The 19927-nt window shown below is 38.2% G+C and overlaps 1 protein-coding gene and 1 long non-coding RNA gene across 2 annotated transcripts in view; one reads left to right on the forward strand and one right to left on the reverse strand.

Annotated features, from left to right (window-relative positions):
- Positions 1 to 19927, reverse strand: part of LOC145452915 (uncharacterized) — a 212329-nt gene that overhangs the window by 106029 nt on the left and 86373 nt on the right. The gene's annotated exons all lie outside the window — the stretch shown is intronic.
- LOC145452903 (receptor-type tyrosine-protein phosphatase alpha-like) overlaps positions 1907 to 19927 on the forward strand; it is an 85383-nt gene continuing 67362 nt past the window's right edge. The window contains exon 1 of the mRNA XM_080331037.1: positions 1907 to 1966. The gene's annotated coding sequence lies outside the window, so the exon portion shown is untranslated. The remainder of the gene's footprint in view (positions 1967 to 19927) is intronic.

The following is a 19927-nucleotide window of genomic DNA, read 5'->3' on the forward strand; positions in this document are numbered from 1 at the left end:
TAGGTAAAAAATAGCCATACTAATGACTATTATCGTTATTGAACATGTCTAACTGTCAGAACTATCAAACTCCTTCCGGATTTAAGAACGTAACATTACTTCAAGGCGGCTTCGCTCCAACATTTTCGCGACCCCTCTGTCCCATCCCAGCCCGTTTAATAACCATACTAGACAACAATTATCTCCGGTTGTTCTTGCAGGGCTACTGGACATCCAACTACGGCAATGGAGCGGAGCATCGCTGCAACGCCTGTTGGCTGGGTAGACGTATCGATAGCAGCAGGAAGGTCTTATATTTGTGAGAAATGTAATACAATTAAATTAGTTCTCGTGTACGATCTGAAAGTGATACAGACAAACCTTTGCCCAGTAATTATGAGCACAATCACGCTTTCATCAGCAAATGCCACGGAGGAAGCAGGAGTGATTGATAAGATTACTTGCTCCGCAAATGGAATACCCTATCCGACTGTGTATTGGATGGTCTCCTCAACTAACGTAACCGAGACTGCAAATGGCAGCGTGTATCAAGAATCGGTCCCAGGACTGTCAACTCTTCACATTAATAAAGCCATTTTAGAGGAAAAAGCGACATACACGTGCGTTGCTATTTACGCAGCTGGAAATGACCGAATTCAACTTGAGTCAAATTTAAGGCTTACTGGTAAGTACTTTTAAAGACGGACATCTACATCATATATGAGGTCTCGTTATGCTGCTATGGAGCAATAACTGCTTCGGCTTTTACAAATTTAGGTATGTATGTTTCTTGACATTACGCATCCCATCCACGTGTCATGTCTGCTGGGCAATGGCATGAATGCTCTGAATGATTCAAACAATGCCAGGAGTGTAAACGAGAGATGCTCAACAACGCAGTTTCTATAGCTTTGAAGAGTAGTTTTCCAGTAGATTCTGTGTACAGACGCACTACTCTTCCGAATGGTGACGAATTCAAGCTATGTCTACTCCAACTGGCAGCTGAAATTAATCTACTTACGTCATTTTATGATCAATTGAATATTATATTCATATTGAAATGAACCAGAATATTTTCGGCCTTTTTATTTATTACACAATAGCATTGGGATATATTCGCAATGTTTTATTAGGTGAAAGCTCAATATGCACTCCTGCATCATTGTCATATTATAGATAGAGTATTGGTTCCTAAACTTTTAGACTGCGCCAAAATCCGATTTTCGTGGCAATTCGCGACTTTAGTCTCACACTTCAAAACGAAAGCATTTTAGCATCAGTATGCTACGATTGTACGGTCACTCATCATCATAAATGTGCTTCTGCATAGCCCATAACATCAAACGATCATAACGATCTTTGTTGATATAAAATATACGCGGTGAACGGAAATACGAATATTCTTATACTTATAATGGAAAACATGAAAATATTGATGATAGCCTGTAGCCTAAATAATGGTAACATATTGGTCGTGTGGTCACCTCATAACCTGAGCTGAGGTTTGAACATCCTCAAGATATCTATTACGCCTGCTTTCTGAGCGGTGCTTACTTTATCTTACTGCTATTTACCAGAACACGATGCAACTAAATTTTGATTCATTGCTTCTCTAGGTGGAAATAGTTCAGTAACTAGCGGTGCAGCAACTGGCGGTGCGGTAATTGGTGGCGCAGTTGGCGGAGTGTCATTTCTGTTATTGGCAGTTTTTCTGATTCTATTTCTAGTTCTACGACGCAGGTATTTCTATTTTTTCACAAAACAACCATTCTAATTTGATCGTCTTTATTCTATCATAAAGTCTGAAAATATTCTTCACAAGATTAGCGATCTGATAGCAACGAGAAGAACTATTATTTAAATTTGATATGAAATTATTGGGACAACTAACAGCAACATGATTTTCAGTTTTTAATCCATTATTTTAGGCGGAAAAATACCAACGCTACCCCGATTAAGCAGGAAGCGCCAATATACAGCACTATCGGTAAGTGGACCATATTAATTTAAAAATCTGGGTCCATTGATTACAACCCTTCATGTTCAGACGACATGCTGTATGAAAATTATGTCACTGCGTCCATCTGAAAGCCTTCGCAGAACCCACATCTTATCGATGAGTGACAGAAACAAGAATCTACAACAATTCACATCTAAATAGACATCAAATACAGTACTATATATTACTGGTGCACAAAATTGTGCATCATCTGTGTGTTTAAAGAACGAAAAGAATAAAACGTAATTTTCACAAAATACGAAAGCAGTTTAAAAACACGAGGGTTCACCTTGGAAACTGTAATCAGTTGCATTGGGATATATCTTTAAATATAATATTACATCACTACAATTATTTTGCGACAGGTAATCAAATGTCTATTTCCCCGCCAATCTGTGGGTCGCACTCTTTAGCTTCATTAGCCAACATCACGGTGTCCGCTGTCCATTATATCAGAAATAACCAGATTTCATGAAACAACAATGCGTGTTCGTAGGCCTGCATATCGTAACGTCGCCTCAAAACAAGCTATATATTTTTGAATTACAATGGTGGTTCTGTCAAATAGATATTGCGTGATGATCATCCTCCCAAAGCGCAGAAAATTGTTTCTCATTTCAAGAATTTGATAAAAAATTTTCATGTAACTTCTACATTCTCATGGTCTACGATTTTTAAACTACATTATGGTTATTTACGCAGTGTAAGTTACGATAAGCGAAATGCAATTATAACGCGACAGCGGTCGAATATCATTCTTTTTTTAATGATATTTAAATTGGAATGATTATCAATAATATTATTTTCATTCATATGCACGTCGCGAAACTTATTTGTCTTCAAATAGATGACTTTTTGTAAGTATGTAAAAAAGTCATTATCTTGGCCTAGTTTTTGATATCAGTATCAATTTATTAATATTTTCTTTCTTTCAAAACATCACAAGACTGCGATACAATGAAAAGATAGGAAGGCGTCGAAACGACTTGGGGTATAGTCTTTGAAATCAGACATCAGAAAACTGAAATCAGACCTGGGCCTAGGCGATGTAAAGTAGAGGCATGCACAGCACAATGAGTGAATAATAAAGCGACATTTAGGCTCTGAGTCATTTGAAAACAAAAATATTAAGCATTGGGTGTGCCAATACTGTTTGGAGAGAGCCACACGGACATGGAAAAGATTGTTACTTTTGCTCATGTTCTTTATTTATTTATTGTCATAAATCAGCATAAAATTCAATATCCAATTTGACTTGCACAATACAACCGATTTCTCATGGGCCAGATGTTACCATTCCATTGCCTTCAAAAGTTTTACCAGTACTTGAAGAAGATTCTCTCGGTGACGAGTCTTTGTCTGAAGAATGTTCTCAGCATGTGTGTGATGGTGATCAGCAGCTATACAAAGTTGAATCAAGCTGAACTAAATAACTGTGTCATAAATTGGAATTTGCCAAATGAATCTGCTCTGATTGTGGGTTCCAGATTGAACGCCAAACATGTAGCCTACTTGCCCCTGATACCACTTTTGCTTGGTATATGCATCGTGATAGTGAATACACACTCTTATTTGCCGGCAAACCCTCTTTAGTCTATAGGGAACCGTGAATTGAGCCTCTTTATTTATGCATCAAGCCTAAAAGCTGTTTCGTCGTACAATATAAATCACTGTGCTTTTATCCTTGTAGCTGGTACAACTGGCATATAGGGGTCTTGCGAGAATATGAAACTTTCGATTTCAAATTTGGAATATAATACTCAAACTACTCAAACGTGTAAAGTTGCCGTTGATTTTGAACTCATATATATGGTACTGGTTCAACGGTCTAGGACTACAAGGTATGCTTGTTTTATGTGTGAATGGGACAGTAGAAATCATTGAAGTTAACGTAAAAGGCCGATGAGCGAGTGTTTTACACCAGGCTTTAAAATGTTTCAGAGCCTTCTCTTATCGACAGATCTAGTGTTGTATGTCCACCGTTATATATTAAAATGTATCTCATGAAAAAGTTTCTAAAGGCTCTGATCAACGAGAGCGCACGTTCTAAATACATTCATGAAAGGTTTCTTCACTTGAGTTAATACAATAGACGGTGTATTTGCTGTACCTCAAATCAGAACACTCACCAAAACCCCCTATTTCCTATTAGGAAGGCGGATTTGGAAAAAAAGTACCTGACTCTCTTTCATTGAAGTTGCATCTAAATTTCTTGGGAATACTAAGGATCCTGATTATCTGACGGGTTTTAGTTCAAGATAATCAGACCTCAAATCCAATAAAGTAAGCTGAGAGCTTTGTAGCAAGTGTTTCGTGTCATATACTAACCTAAACGGGTATAAGCGCCCTTAATGCAGCCGTATTTAAGTAAAATTTTCATTCGATTTTAGCGAAAAATTGTGACGTGATGAGTGAATTCTGATGGCAAATTCGGAATCAGCATGGTCAAATTAGGTAAACTTAATTAATCGTGCTAAAAAAGCAAAAAAAAAAGTTGAAAAATGTCGACCAGTGTTATCGGCCATGACGTCATACTTTCCATTTTGCTAAAGGCTAAAAACAATCAACAATGCTGCTGCGTCACATTGTTAATACCCATAACAATGAAAAATTAAAGGCTTATTGTGGAGGTCACAGGGCCATGAGCGGAATAAAATTTATATTTTCGTAATCAGTACAGCGGCAGCTTTCGATTGCGACCCGAAGAGAAAATGGTCTGTCCCGTGGAGAAGTGTCAAGATGGAATGGCGTACGGCTGGCGCGTCTAAAAAAGTTTGAGTACGTTTGCAGTAGGGTCACTCTGGATAATATTTAACCCTCCAGTTACACTGCAGTCCTATATTTGTACGATGGCGTGTTTCAAAGAAGCATAAAGCTAAATACCAAGCATGAAATGTCACTGTGAACCACTAATACGACGGCTAGCGATGCTTCGATACGGACTGCGACGGTAACGGCGTGGTAGTGATGTGATTGCATGAGGATAAGACATTTTGACTCATATACTTCTATAGAGCTTCCCAGGCAACTAAACATTAATCACCACTGACGGTAAAGTTTCTCGTGCGATGATAGTGTTGGTTTCTAGGTATAGCTGCACTGCACAGTTCACATACCAAAGCGAAACAAGGAAATATGTATCACAGTACCACGTATCGTTTTAGCACTACGATGGAATACATAATTTTATGTTACCCCGATTGATCGTGATGGTTCAGAAGTATTATTAATGAATAAAATGAGGTAAATTTACTGGTCTTCTGCGAATATATTCCCAAAATATTAAGTTAGTTTGCTTGAAGTTGAGATTCGTTTGAAGGATGTTGTCAGGTCGAGACGTATTTGATTAATGTGATTGATTATATGAGGAAGCTATCATCGACGAACAAGCTTGCTATTATCATTTTTCCAGAAGTCTCAATAGGAATAACATTAACAAACACGGATTACGATATGATGTCTGGGGTTATCACATTTTGAAATCCGAGAAAAGAGAAAGAGGACACTTATGACAAGGAACATAAGCAGACATTAAAACGTGGTAATTTTAAGTAAAGCGGGGATAGAAACATCTTACATCTCGTAAAAAAATTAGAAATCCTCTTAGGAAGACATATGATATCTGTACTACGTATGATATCGGACATAGCTTTCGCATTAGTGAATTATTCATTGCACTTGCTGTGGCTATTAAATAGTATCAGTGATGTGTGGACTTTGTAGTGATGGCAGGTCGTGGGCGCTATTGACAGAAACCATTAGGAATATAGCCTATACTTGTGTGAATGGAGAAATACATGTGAATAATTAGGGTTGCATTTAAAACAGTATTCGATTCAAAACAAACATGTTTAAAACAAGACCCTTGTTTAAAACATTTTTTTAAAGCCAGGACGCCAAGAATATTCGATTGTGACGTCATAATGGATTGACATTGACAATTGAAAATATAGAATAAATATAGCTCCTTTGACGAAATATCTGTACTATTGCGGCTGAACCGACTATTTTGCGGGTTCAAACCATTCCATACCGATATACGTCGGCTATATCGGGTGGTAATTGTCCGCAGGCTCATACAACATGTTTTTGGGAAGTATTTACACAATTATGGCATAACTTTACAACTTGAAAAAACTCAATTTTTCTAAAGGCCTTTGTTTAAAACACTGTTTAAAAACATGTTCTAAACAAAGTGTTTTAAAACACCGTTTGTTTTAAATACAATCCTATGTGTAATGTATATGCAATTTAGTCATTACAATATTATTTTCTCTCTTTTCTACTAAGGAACACAACTTTAGTACCTTAATTAGACGACAATTGCGCAATACATTGGAATGGAAATATTATCATCGGTTTTGATATCATGGCTTACAATTTATTTCACGCACGCCGCCGGTAAGTAGCATTGGAATAACCTTATATTTTTGTTCATTGATTCATCAGTAGACCTACTTATTCTGTATCGAATTAATTTTACCAGTATCAAATGCAGTAGGCTGCTTATACAAATCCCACGAGCAAGAGTGATCGTTAACCGAGAGTTCAGAACTCACACCCAGGACTTCAAATAGTATCCAATCTCGTATGAATTAGTGCACGACATAGAAGCACTGTGGCGGTGGTGCAGTGACATCAGCGTCATGGCGCACGGAATTGCTCCCGGGTTGGGGACCATTGGTGTAAAGTAAACGGTGCCATATTATGGTGTGCAGCCTAGTATACTTAATATGAAATCGATGTACTCTTGGCGACCCCTGAAATTTGGTGCGCGACCCACACGGAGTCGCGATGGCCAAATTGGGAAGTTCTGGCTAAATCAAATCAAAACGTAACAAGGTTGCGATATTGATCAAGCAGTAGGCTCCGGAAGCGTGAGTACGCGTGGTGGTCGTGAGACGCTCCTGAACGTGCTGTTTCGCACCTTAATATAGGATACCACATAATTGCAGATGAATATGTCTATTCCTATCCATACGAGTTCATATTCCGTGACACGAAAATGACTTGGAGTCAGGCAAGTGATGACTGCAAAGGATTTAAAGCCCGACTTGTCAAAGTCGATTCGGCTGAAATCACGAAGATTCTGGTTGACAAGTGAGTTGTCGTTGGCATCCACATAAAGTATCTTGTCTGTGAATCGGATTGACGCATGACCGAACTGCAGATTCCGCGCAGCATGACATGTTTCCATAAATAAAGCAACCGAACTAATTACTATTTCTTAATGACTTTAAAGTAAACAAAGAGCAAATACATCATTCAAATTTCCTAAGGTAGCGCGAAGAAAATACGCATACAGTTCAGGATTTGGATTAGGGACAAAGCATAACTTAACTTTCACCAATAGCGTTCGGGCAACAATTTCAATTAAGGTAGACTTGTATTCTTGCTTTCTCGGTATTGTTCTCTAATATGTTGTTTTGCACGCTATTGTTTGACATATTTCGATCAAATCGTTGACTTTAAAATAAAGGTTCCCATTCCCATCGACATAGGTCTATTGAGAGCAATATTAACAGCAACGGGCAAATAAAACAGACGAAATGATCTTCGGCTACTCGCAGATAAAATCAATGCGAGTGCTTCCGAACGACCTGGAAAAGATACTAGACTTAATGTATTTGAAGAGACTCTTTGGGGTACAGAACTTTAATATACATTTTAATAATATATTCATTGCAAAATATATTAAAACCCGAAGCTTTTCTGCCGTTGACATTACAAACACGGAATGCACGGTTTAAACCGACTCCAATTGTTCGTATTCGATATATTAAGTCCCCCTTCCATCCAATCACGAAGTGAGCATAATGCCAAAATGCCGATCAAACATTCCCGAAATAACTTTTTCTCTTAATCATTCGACTATATCCACTCTCTGATCACATCTCCTGAAATATCTTTTGACTGATGCTATTAGTTTCATCGATGACCCCTATTTCTGGATCGGAGCTTCAGATATTGCACAGGAGGCACAATGGAAATGGCTGGACGGTAGTGATGCATCATACGGTTCAAAGACTGCGTACACGAATTGGTGAGTATCCGATCCAAGGTTAATTAAGATAATCATTGATGTCTGTCTTCTTATATTAACATATCTGCATATAACCAATATCTTTTTAAATTCCAATTGTGGGCCATCGATTATTTTGGAGATCAAACTGCTCCAAACTTAGCTAGTTATTCGTGTCACTTTTTACTAAACTCAATTCTTTGTATGAACAGAAGAGAGCTGATATCTTGAAATAAATAAACAAGTGAAACTCTGTTCACATTGGAATAAACCAGGATATTTTCGCCTGGCACTCGGCTGGCGTAATCGTCAGCAACTCCTAGGGAATTGGGAAGAACTTGTACATCAACAATCGTTTCACCAAATATGAAGTCACCGACATGAAATTTCGAATAACAGATCGCTTAAGCTCAGCGCATGGAAGATGACGCACGAACTTCTTCTGTTGAACTAGGTTGGCGTATTTCGATAAAAGTCTACACCAGTCCAGGCACACAAATAAAAGTGTGAATGGCACTTCCGACTACGCGAAATATGTAATCACGATAATTTTCCGCTCTTACATAATTTTTCATCAAATGTTTGCAAATGACACAATTCAATGCCGTTGCTTGTTCTAATTCAAGCTTCAGGGGTTTAATCAAAGGCGATCTTTTCTCCTAGCGTCATGACCGTGTCCTAATATATCTGCAGCAGTAGTTTTTAACCTTTTTACCTCCAGCGCCCCCTTTCAAAAACCGCCTAGGTCTGGCGCCCCCACCCCATATCTTAAGGACTACAGTAACAAAAAACAATGGGTGAGAGGTCGAAGACATGTTGATTTTTCGGTTGGGAGTTTACTATTGGAAATATTTCTAGCCTGAATCGCAGCGCGAGGACCACTCGGCTATTAATCAATATATTATATAATTGTATTTGCTATATCAGGATCGAATCAAGATTGTTATAACAACCATCAGTTACGGGCTCATACCATCTGGTTCGAGCCCGGTTTACATATCCCGAATTCATTTCTGCGATCGGCAATACGGGGAAGTTAATTGCATTGGGAATCATTTTATTGCTGTGTGTGACTAGTAAATAAACTGAGAATGTGGTAGAGATCTTTGCTCCACGCATTGAATTTTATACTGCACCCAATTATTAATTGAACATGAATGCAACAAAGCAATCCATATTATATAACGTCGTGGGTCACAGTACTGAAGAGATTCATCCTTTATGATACGATGAAGAAATATTATGTACAAAGGGCTCTCACTCTCAAAAGTAGTACAGCGCATCTTCGATTTCTACACGACGTGCGCTGCTGGATATAGAACCTATAGTTTGAAACAATTTGTGGAAACTAACCCGAACTAGCTTAACGGAAGTGTTTTAAGCGGGAATTGCCGATCTAAAAGTACGCGCAATTTATTTGACATAAGGTTGCCATATGTCTCAACCTATGAGGATTTTTCCTCCATTTTCAGAAAATCGAAAATGTCCTCGTTTTTGGGATTTCGTCCACCTCTATCGCTTTGAGAGCAAGGCACAACTAAAAAAAACGCCATAAATGTTGTGAAATCTGCGATGCGAATGTTCGGGTGGATAATTCGAGAGTAGGAATGGAAAATGACCTTTTTAGTCAACACCACTTCAGTGTAGTCATACGGGAGTTGAGTCGAAAAATTGACATTTTTTCTAGTCAACACAACATAATGTCCCGTAAAGTTCCAGAAGTGGCAATTATATAGTCCGGTAATCCAACTTTCATATAGGGACATGCTGTTGCATACGGACCAGCAAACGATGTATCGTTCTTGCCACGTTGCCAAAATAGCAGTGGCACTTATATTCAGAGACTATATTACTTTGTTAAAGTGTAGGAAGAACGTTTTTACGTGTTGGCATTGTTCTTCAAAGCGGTTGGACATTGGGCCGATCCATGGTACATAGATATTGATCCCATTGGTTGTTCGTAGCGTAGGCTTTGTTGACGTTTAACCTTAAATTGCATTAATATTCTATTGATGACGTGTTGAGGGTAACCTTTATCAAGTAAGATTTTGTGGATGTTGTCCAGCTCTAAATTTAGTTTGTTAGCCGAGCATATCATCAACGCTCTATGCGAGGGTGCCTATGAGGTTGATTTTCTGCACTTAGGACCAAATGAATTCCAACGTCGGTATTGGCCTGTGAATGGTGGTTTCGTGAAAAAAGATGCTTCAAATTTGTTGGCATCATGCTTTTCGACTAGAACATCCAAAAATGACAATGATAGCTGTACCAAAAAGCGTCGCAAAAATCGGTTAATTCCACTTTCTACACTGCATTTCGATTTCAATATTCTCCAGGTATTTTCCGCCCGACAATTACGGAGGCAATGAAGACTGTGCCGTTGTTTACCGAAATGGGAATTGGGGAGACCTGCATTGCGGAAGCCGTTATACATTTGTTTGTCAAAAAAGTAATGGTTGGCGGATTTTTTCTCTTGATCACTTATCCATTATTCTGATGTTGTCGAAGTATATCTACCTAATGTATTTGCTCAGTAGGGTTCTTCAAAAATAATGTTTTTTCAAGATTTTCGCGACTATAAGCTGAAATTGTAAGGTTTGTTAAAAATCGTTGCAAACCAAATTTGACTCAATTCCGAATAGCCGAAGTGAAGTTGGAAAATTCTGAATTTAATATAACATGGCTATCTCAATGAATTAACAAGTATAGTATAGATTCACGGCAAATTCGACTAATTCCAAGTGGTAGAATCGAAGTTATTTGAATTGAAAATCTCAGCAAAAATGGTATTTACTGTGGATAGTCCAAGAATTAATGAAAAATTCGAATAACTTCACCTCCCCGAACTGAAATTGAGTTAAATATGTTTTGCATAGTTTTTGTAGACAACATAACAATCACACGTGATTGGCAGTAAAATTTGACAGAAATTTGAAAAAAGCTATTACGGAACTCCAGAAACGCGTGTTGTGGTACGCTAGTTGTGCATTTCGTCGCAAGCGGATTTTGAAAACAGGTGTTCGAGTGTGTAGTGACCTATATTCCGCGCGACAAATGACTCTGGTATCCTGTGTCCGCTCAATCACTATAGTGGTTACATCCTGAATTGTTTCCCGTGGAACAGGTTGCTCTAAAAGCAATCCGTGCACACAATATGAACCAAATACAACCGCTCAGCGCCAAACTGATTCTGTATGGTAATATTACGCGCGGATATACAATCACTGTGTTAATTTTCCAATCCGAAATCAAGCTGATTTTATCTCAAGCGAATCCAAGTGTTATATTGCAAGATATCGTGATGCTGTATTTCAGAATGGTATAATGTGATTATCAGCTAATATTTCACAAACCTAATCGTTCACAATAATCAAGGCTAAAGTTGAAACAGCAGTATCAAGGAGTCAAAAAAATTCACAAAATGATTTGAAACTCAACTCAATCAGTGATCTGTTTTCCCCGTGTCAAAATTGAGTATAGGAAAATGCTATCGCTATTGCATCCCAAAATATCAACATCTTACAAAACCTAACAAGGTCAATTACTGACAGATCACCATGTGTTATACCCAGTTATACCTTGCCCGTCTAACCTGCTGTATATATGATAAAATAAAAGTTGCGCGAGCATATAGCGTGCGGCTTGTTTTGCATGTCGCGGGTTGGATATTGTTTGAATTCTTTCGTACTATCTAACGTCTCCAATGTAAAACATTCTGGGTCTACAGATTTATCACAAGCACTTCCATCATCGCAAAAGCGATTGATAAAATGTTTATTACAGCCAACATTGTGACTTTGAGATTAACAGGTTGTATATTGAGTATACGAGATGCGAATGTCTGAACAATGATAGATTGAGATATATTTTGTCGCAAGTGAATCCATGTCTTATAATGTAAGATATCGTAATGCAAGCAAATTCTTTACGGTTACATATTACCCAATTTATTCGCAACACGAGGTTCAACTATCCGATCAGTACTCAATTAAAATTATTTAATGTGTACCACCTCAACTTTCGTTTTATTCCAACCGCGAAAGATAACATCTAATCGTACGACTTGAAACAAATCACACATTTTTTGTCCTGAGTCTATACTATTTCCGTAACCTGAATATTATTTTGACTTGATCAACTTTCAGCTCCGTTTCTGATTATTTGCGCGACTGCTATATGTTTCAGACCTCTGGAATAGAGGTTGACTTTAGTTGTGTGGTAAGAATCACGAGAATACTCGATCAATGTGCTAATTCACCAACTTGAAATCCCAATATGTTAATTACCTCCTTGACATCAAGATAATATTATTTCAGATCCACCAAATGGAGTTATTTGTCTGTTTGATTATTTACATATTGATTTGAAACACACAGATTCATGAATTCCTACAACTTTATTAACAATCCAGTTATTTTTTTTTCGTAGCTGGAGATGTAATCGTTAGTACATCTTACCATGCTCAAAAGAATTATGCACAACAACATTCTCAAGTATTAAATCCACTTTTCACTTGCTTGATTATATCACTATAACTTGCAAATGTGAATTAATTCACTCTGGTTTTATTCATATGACCGATAATTTTTATTCAACTGTAAAAGTCGCTACTATTCTGCAAGTCAAAGTTATTACTAATCGGCACATATACGACTTGACATAAAAATATTATGTTTCGACTATACCAGTGGTTCTCAACCGCCGGTCCGTGGACCGGTGCCGGTCCGCGACGACATTCCTGCCGGTCCGCCAGGTATATTACAATTTTATACCTTAATTCCAAGATGCAATGGTGAAGGTTTGTCCATTGATAAAATAAATAAAACATCAAATTTTAAACTGATTCATAACTTCGGGTGGTAAAATTAGGACTGCAAACCTGTTCGATTTGACTTAAGGTTCAAGATGTGTCATTTGAGGACAAGCGAGCGACAAGTACAGAGCATATACGAGCTGACTCATGGCTAAACAGCGCAGTTTGCGCGATCATTCGTTTGCGATTCATTCATTTTGTGCAGGACGTTAAATGGGGCAGCCCAAACCGCCCAATTGGAGAGGGGCCGAGCTTGAAAAGGGCCCAAAATTCTTTTGCAAATGAACATATATCATAGCGTGTTTTTTGAAACTTTTTCCAACATTTTTCAATTTATTTTCGCGCTTTGCGCGATTTAGTGTCTATAATTGTCTTGCTTATTAGGTGTCCTTCTCCGTGGAATACGCATGATTTATAGAAATAGGCATTTTGGCGTCATCCATTGCCGCACCAGGACGTACCAGCACACAATGAAGTTTTGTTTAACATGAGACTCCGAAAGGTGTGCCAAAAATGCGGCAGTGAGAAAACCGATTCAATCATGAATGAAAATCTTCGCTATTGTCGCGATTAAGCTGCATAAACTCTCTGCTTACACCGAATGGAATGGATGTTCTCACAAGTACTGATGAAGCATCCATCCAACTGTCGGGTCTGAGCGGGGGCGAATCCCCCGGAAGTTCGGCTTATAGGCCTGTGGGCTGACCAACGTTTCTAGGGGTAGGCTGACGTAATGCATTTTCGGCCCGGATTAGCAGATGGCCGGTAAAGCTGCTGCCTGCTGTATAAGGTGTTTTCTTGCGGCACGCATTGTATTCGTAGTTGCCAGAGTAGCCTGCGTCTAGTGGCAGTGAGCAATGAGCAAGGTAGCACGACAAGGTTCTTGGTTCGACTCCGTCTTCGCTCGATATTGTCAAAGAGAAGGATAGTATTCGAGTTGGCGTGGTTGGTTAAACCCTCGGCCTTCGATGCAAAAGACTGTAAACGACTCTCGGCGGTAGCAGCACGTTTGTCTGGACAAGGCAATTTTACCTCAACTCAGCAGACTCACTTCCATAAAATAACATAGATGCCATCATGAAGATAATTAATTACGATCGAAACCCTCTAAATGTCACTCTCTAGCACCATAAATTGCACAAAAAACGGTTGCATACTATTCATTTTGGCTTCATTTCAGTTTTGAAAGTTCACCGGTCCGCCAGACATTTTTTGAAATTTTACCGGTCCGCGAGGTGAAAAAGGTTGAGAACCACTGGACTATACAAGATTTGATTACCCGTCAATCGCAGAACAGAATTAATTTATAGGCCATACAATACGACAAAATAATATAGTTTTGACTCTTGGATAAATTTTATGGTGGTGTGTGATTGGATTAACTCGATATCCTCATACCGCATAAACTGTACAATGGTTGACTATACTATGTAAACTACCATGATTCAGTCATATGTTATTGGCATACGAAGAGGTGTTGGTACTGGGGCAGGGTTAATATGAATTTGAGTTGTGATTGTATTACTACCAATTTACCCACACATACCTAAATTCAGCAATACACAGGAGCATCACTGAGTTTTGAACTTTGTGCACATATCCAAAATATCACTCACTCTAATTCAGTGGTTCTCAACCTTTTTGGCTTCGCGGACCCCTTTTGACCGTCACGGACCCTCGCGGACCCCCTCAAGTTTTAGCACAATTTTAGCTCTATTATGGTGCAACCTTCATCTGTCTTGTGCAAATATGAACTGTAGGCTTGTGATAAACAGCAAAATATTGTTTTTTCTTGAAGATAACATCATACTATTTATGTAGAAATTGGTGGACTTTTATATTTCAAAGCTAATTTTGCTGCTGTATTTCTTGAAGTACGTGGTCGTGACTTGAAAATCCGCGTCTTCGTCTTGATATGAACGAGGAGTGCCGAAAACCATTTCGACAAAGATAGATGGAGGCTAATGCAATATTAACGCATAACGCTTCCGACGATACTTTTGGTGTGATCGCAACATTTATGGCATCAAAATGAAGAAACACATATTTTATGAACATATCACGTCCAGCATCTAGCGCAGGGATGGGCAACATACGGATCGCTGGCCGGATTCGGCCTGCAACGGCATTTTGATCGGCCTGCAGAGAGTTTCTACCGTCAAAGTGAAATCCTAATCTAAAAGTATAGACAAATTTTATGCTCCAAAGAATGGATCCAAGTTTTCCAATCAGAGAAAGACTGTCATGAAAAGATTTGTTCTGTTCGGGTTTATATATATATATTTACGAGCAAACATTTTCGACCATGAACAATTGAACATTAACAAGACAAGGCTGAATACCAATATAACTGGTGATATTAATTTCAGAGTTGGAGCGTAATGCTCTGATAGCAACGAAACACTCCTTGTTCATAAAAAAAAATCAGCCTTGATCAAAATCTGATAGCCGAGCTTTAAGAGCAGGTATATCGTTGTCCGATTTATGACGAGTGTCAGCCGAAAATATTCGGGTTCATTTCAATATGAATATACTATTCAATTGTATATTAAAGTTCTGTACCTCCAAGAAGCTGTTCCCTGCATTGGGACAAATTATGGAAATACTTCGGAAATTTTTATCGCAAACGACTGTTCACTACTTTGATGAGACTGCTAACTTCAAATCGAAAAGGTTTCGCAGACATTACGAAGTCACCCTGATTGACGTTACTATATCTCCCTATTTTTATTTTTTCCACAAACCCTAACGAAACATCTCTCAACAGCAATTTGTTTGTATCAGCAGGTTATTGGAAAATTGGCAATGAAAATGAGTTTCCACACTACCATAATCCATGTCAGACGATTATTATGATGATATGATAGGGTTGCCATACGTCCGGTATTTCCCGGACATGTCCGGAATTTCACTGTTCAAACTAGCGTCCGGGAGGAATTTCTAAAATATGCCAAATTTCCGGAATTTTGAAGACTTGACGTAGGCTCATAATTTTTTCGTAAATCAGCATAAAAACAATATTTTCTGGAAATATTTATGCTGATGCAAGATATTTTTCTTCGCGCTGCGCGCGATTTACAATCACATTTACTGATTTTAATATGGAGACTATACCACCCTCGCAAGAACTGATATCAAATATAAATAAAAACAACCTTCATTTACTGGAATAGGCCTAAGTTGTAATCGGAATTATAGGAGAACGGTATATTCCTAAAGATCGTTAAAACCGTTTAAATGCTCTATTCAAAGGTAGTGGTTCCGAACGGGGGGATCGTCTGCCTTTATTCCGGGGTTTGCGAATATGTTGAATGTAATCAGCTTCCAAAATAGCCCGTGAGTAAGTCTGGGCAAAGGTGCTGACTTCTTTTAGTATTCGGCTCGTCAAATTTTGATCTGGGCCACGGAACATTTTCAAATTGGAGATGAAGTCGCGACCATAAAAGGTTTGAAACCACTGGATGTGGGGTTATTATAAAGCTCCGTGGTGCGCACCGGCATAAGGATGATAAACGATCTTATCGGTATGAAATGAACATGACTTAACGAAGTGCAATTAAGCTCCTTGTATTTTCGAACTCATCATCCTCCACCAGCTCTAACGCTAACTCTGATAATGTGGGCGGAGAGCAGTATAGCTATATAGTAATATATGGAACGACCAATATTATTGACAGAATTCATTCAAATAATTTAACGACCAGATGCATATATAAACCAGATTCATATAGCAAGCACCCCCCCCAAAAAGTTGCATCGATTACCCCATAGTGTGGGCTCAAAATCATTGAATATTTGGGCGGCAGGAGGCTGTAAACATGTGCTTTCGGTCCCGGTTACACATCACACAGCCACATACTCCTGAACCGGATCGCGACCAGCACCTCTGGTCTCTGAGCAAAGCTTTGCGAATGTGACGTCATAACTCATTTTGAAATCCACTAGTGGGCCCTAAAGAGTGTCCGGAATTTGGGTTTCTGAAATATGGTAACTTTATGATATGAGTCATGAGATTTTAGCAGTTGTGGTGCGAAACTGCCTCATGCTTTCTCTAATTATAAAAAAAATAGGTTATCAACCATTTTAAAAATTTAGAGGTCTCGCGGACCCCCAGGGATCCGCGGACCCCCGGTTGAGAACCTCTGCTCTAATTCATCAATCAACACCTAAAGCACCGACAAACGACCAACATAAATTATTAATCGCTGTGTTTGTTATTTTTTCGATATCAAAAATCATGTAATACAATTGTTATTTTCGATGTCGCACATCATATAACACAATTGGTATTTTTTCGATATTACACTTTTAATACAATTGATGTTTTTGTGTGACGCGAGGTTGTTTTGGTCAGATCAAATTCAAGGTTCGTTTTACTCACTCCCGTAATGCAAATGCTTATCACACACTACTATCTGCCTATTAAACAGTTATTTACAAGATACCAAAGGTACATAAAAATTTAGGTCGAAATAAATTATAACATGATTTTGCATACCACTGATTGATCAATACTTAATTCCGTTTCATCCTCTCTACCCAGCGTGCTAAAGTTTTAAAAACACTTTGATCACCACGAAAGCAAATAGAAATATGTTTGCAACGTTGAGCCTAGTCGGATAGACTTGAGTTATATGTAGAATGCTGAACATCAAATAAATCGTAATATGGACTACTCCAAAATCCGGTTAATGTGTTCTCGATCGACTGATACATACTTTTTCCATTTTATCTACGAAAATAATTGCAATCAAAAAATTCGAACCATTAAAAGAATTTGATTTCCTAACATTAATTCGATTAGTTTAGCAACTTGTTGGATCCGCCCCGCGACGTCATTTTGAGCGCCCCGCAGACAGATACCTGTCTTGCATGATAATGTGGCCCGCGACATGAATCTGCATGGATTTGCGTGAAACATTTTCGATCATAAACATTAACAAGACGTTCCAATCTAACTTATGTTCACGTGCAGTCTTTACTAAGGGGTTGTGCGTCTAACATGCAGCCAGAGTTCAAAGAAGTTGTCGACAACTTTGATCGACCACAGATGTCTGATTGACTTCAACAGCTATTGAAGTACATTACGTTAATAATTTTATTGACTAGTGTTTTGGTATCTTAACACTAACATTAAATACGATACCTTTCTTCTATCGGTGGGTAAATATGCGATTAATATATCAATTCAGGAATCTGGCCCCTGCAGTACTTATTCGTTTTCTCATATCCACCCCCCGAAGACTGGATAAGTTACCCGACCCCTGTCTTACCCGATAGTTGTAATAACAACCTGGAATTGATCGAAAATAGAACATACAATTATACCTTTAATTAGTCGAGAAGTCTAATAGTGAATTCCCAACCCGAAACCGGGCCGCCAGACCCCGGCAATTTTTTGAAAGGGGTGCCGGAGAAAAAAGGTTAAGAACCACTGATTCATACCTCAAGCACAGGCAAACGAATGACTTAAATTATAGCTCGTTAGGTTTTTAGTTCCGCGATGTCGTCGGTAATTAATACAATTCAGGTTTTTGTATGACTAGGAATTAATTCGGATCGAGGTAAGCGCGTTGGAAATGACTTTCATACAAAACACGCTCAATGGCTAACACTCTCCTCTGTATTCGAATGTGGTCAATGCATACTTCATGTATTATGATTCATTTCGAAAAGGTTAAACATTCAACTGCGACGGATACGAATTTTCACACTCAACTGATTTTATGCCGAGTAGTTATTTAGGCCACAACAACGAAGGTATAGAGAAATGTATGTCTCTCCAAATAGTCGAGTATACTATATATTACAATATTGCTAAACCGTTGCTTGGTTGGTTATGAAGCTACTCCGCATACCTTTCCCCATTCGCGTTTGACAACAACCTTGTTCCCATATGAATAATATGTCCACTCTCCTGTTAAATCAAATCAACACTCTGCGTAAGACACGCAAATCCTGCCACTCACAATAATATTTCATACTAACGACAACTATATCTTACGGGACTCGATGAGTTGAAAACACTGTATAGCCTATACCAGAACCTGTGATCCTACAAAATTTGGTGATCGTGGTTTAAATTTCCATGGGAATATTTAAAAGCATGATTTTTGTGTGGATAAACTAATACCGATAACCATGATATACACCTACACGAAAAATGTGGTGTTTCAGGTTTAGCGCGACGGATAACATTCATGTACATGGTCCTAAAATTATCATTTTGCACTCACGTCGGCATGTTGTGAAACAAAAGCCATAGCAACTGGTTGACAGATCTGTCAATGTAATCGGAGTCATCTCTACAAAAGAGTAGGTATGTATTCGAGTCATGACTCACAAACCTAACACACAAAACAAGTTACTTTACTAAAGGAAGGTAAAGAGTTATCGGATGATTGTCCTCGCATCAAATCAACCAGAAGACAGTTTCGTTTGAAAAAAAATGGTAAGATGTACTAACGATTACATCTCCAGCTACGAAAAAAATAACTGGATTGTTAATAAAGTTGTAGAAATTCATGAATCTGTGTGTTTCAAATCAATATGTAAATAATCAAACAGACAAATAACTCCATATGGTGGATCTGAAATAATATTATCTTGATGTCAAGAAGGTAATTAACATATTCGGATTTCAAGTTGGTGAATTAGCACATTGATCGAGTATTCTCGTGATTCTTACCACACAACTAAAGTCAACCTCTATTCCAGAGGTCTGAAACATATAGCAGTCGCGCAACTAATCCGAAACGGAGCTGAAAGTTGGTCAAGTCAAAATAATATTCAGGTTACGGAAATATTATAGACTCAGGACAAAAAATGTGTGATTTGTTTCAAGTCTTACGATTAGATGTTATCTTTCGCGGTTGGAATAAAACGAAAGTTGAGGTGGTACACATTAAATAATTTTAATTGAGTACTGATCGGATAGTTGAATCTCGTGTTGCGAATAAATTGGGTAATATCACTAATATGTAATCTGTAAAGAATTTGCTTTCATTACGATATCTTACATTATAATACATGGATTCACTTGCGACAAAATATATCTCAATCTATATCATTGGTCAGACATTCGCATCTCGTATACTCAATATACAACCTGTTA

This window comes from Botryllus schlosseri, chromosome 12 (genome assembly GCF_051294905.1).
Source record: "Botryllus schlosseri isolate E-star chromosome 12, Bs_hap1, whole genome shotgun sequence".
Lineage (NCBI taxonomy): Eukaryota > Metazoa > Chordata > Ascidiacea > Stolidobranchia > Styelidae > Botryllus > Botryllus schlosseri.